The sequence below is a fragment of the Tribolium madens genome, unplaced genomic scaffold (genome assembly GCF_015345945.1).
Source record: "Tribolium madens isolate multiple individuals breed KSU strain unplaced genomic scaffold, Tmad_KSU_1.1 Scaffold_91;HRSCAF=231;Tcas5.2_LG7, whole genome shotgun sequence".
Taxonomy (NCBI): domain Eukaryota; kingdom Metazoa; phylum Arthropoda; class Insecta; order Coleoptera; family Tenebrionidae; genus Tribolium; species Tribolium madens.
The window spans coordinates 6,005,348-6,007,592 of NW_025401063.1; positions in this window are offsets into that span (position 1 = coordinate 6,005,348).

Genomic DNA, 2,245 nt, shown 5'->3' on the forward strand with positions numbered 1-2,245 from the left:
TTAACTACCTTCAAATTGTCATAAATTTATTAATTTTATTTAATTTAACATAATTTCTCCCAGAAATTAAATTAAACATCGCTAGGCAACCAATAATAAAGTTACGCTCCATAATTTTGTTGCATAAATTGTTAGCTCGCGCTCAATAAATTACATTTTAGCGTCAAATCGCGGATGGCAGGATCTGATACGTGATAAAATCCTAAAACACAAATTTATGACGTTTGAGGTAATAGAATCCAAATTCCAGCAAAAATTTACTGATGCAACTTGGTTGCTGCAGTTTTACAGTCCTAAAACCAAATTTTTCAGCGATAAAAAAAGTCGTCGAAACTATGGTCTAATGCGAAGTAATTTTCTTATCTGAACTTTTATCCCCTCGTTGATACAGCAAAGCGTTAGCATGATTTATGTTTTCTTAAGTACGCTAAATCAGGGTCAATGTCAGTGCATAGACTGTTATTATCCTTATTTACCACGAACAAGCCGTATTACATGAAGAAAATGCATAAAATATTACTGCCTCACCCGTAACTAGTAAAGTGAATTATCTTTATCACAAACAATTGACGAAATAAATCTTATATTTAATAATTTTCAATAAAATCAAGGCTCATGCAGCAGAAGGAGACAAAATAATCCATTTTGTTTCTACCTTGCAGGAACTGGGTGAAACACAATTTGTCTTAATTAAGTTTGTTATTATACGCACACCCACAGCAGGGGTAGAAAGGTCCACAAATATATTACATTTAAGTAAAGTTAAAACAATGTCAAGCCTTGATCTAAATCCCGAACAGTAGAACCCACTTCCCATATCTCATTTTCAATAATTGTATTAAAAAATTATGGAAATGATAATGTGCTGGTTTATATTGTGAGAAATAATTTCACTGCAATTTGCTCGTTAACATTCTTCGAGTTGTGACCCACGGTGCTTTAGTCAGCTTACCTATCTTCTATTAATTTTTTTATAGTCACATGAAAAGTGTCACAAAGACAATATACCGTATGATCAGGAAAATTTAACAACTTGCACGATTTATTCATGTCGTGTGCACGTTACAATTAACAATCTCAACATTCTCTTTTATGTCTAATAAAAGTATGGCGTATTATAAACAAATCGTGCCAAATTTTGCGACTCAGCACCATTAATCACTGAACTGAAAACCGTGTTGTAAATTAGCACCCATTATTTTTTTTCTCCTTGGGGGCAACCAAAGGCCCAACCCTAATGACGATGCTGGTGTTCGCTTTAATTTTCTTTTAACTGAAAAACGAAACGCGTAGGTTGATGGAAAGCTTGATATTTGTCTCTATACTGTTTATGCGACGTTTCTTCATTGCATCGATTTATACCAACGTGTTGGGAATTTTTACTGCCTCCTCTAATAAGAAATCTGGAACTGAATTGAAAAGCAAACCATTTTAGATACAAAAGCTTGTAATAAATTAAAGTTGTAGTTTTCTGAAAATATTACTTAAATATTATTATATTTCTATAAAAAATACAAAATTAAAATAATTTGTCCGAGCAGAAGGAATAAGTAGAATTCTAGGTCTGACATATTTTTAGAGCACTTTCGTAACTAATGACTTTTACTTAAAATCGTTAAAATTATTGAAATTTTAAATTATAATCACTAATCAAAGCAAATTAATAATGTAATTAGGCACTCTGGTAATGATACACACCTAAATACTACTGCTAATAATGTACATTAAGGTGGATCGAAAAACAGTGAAATTACATAATTTTTTATTTGCTAACGTCGGCAAAAGTTGCTGATTCCAATATTAGGTATTTAATAGATTTTTTTTTTGTCTTTTAGTTGTCCCACCCACTGAAAAAGAGTTTATTTTAAACAAATTTTTTTTTGTCCTATTTGGAAATAGTAAAGTTTTCTCAAAATTTTATCGAAACTGATAAATTATTCTAAGCACTTCTTTGTAAAAAATCGAAAGCCTAAATACAAATATATAAGTAAAAATTAAAAAACAAAAATTTCGGCTAATAAGGCGGACTCTGAAAAGGTGCCCCAAATGCTAGCAGCATTTCCACGTTGAATTGCAAGGGAAATCTTCTCAAACAGGTATTGTTTAGCTTTTTTTTCGCCAGAAACAGATATCAGCTTTTTACCAATTATATTGAGGAACTCAAAAGCTTCCTTAGACCAAGGGCCTAAAGTTTCAAAAGCTAAACCTTTAAAAATATAATTCGAAGAAATGATTGACTTATATT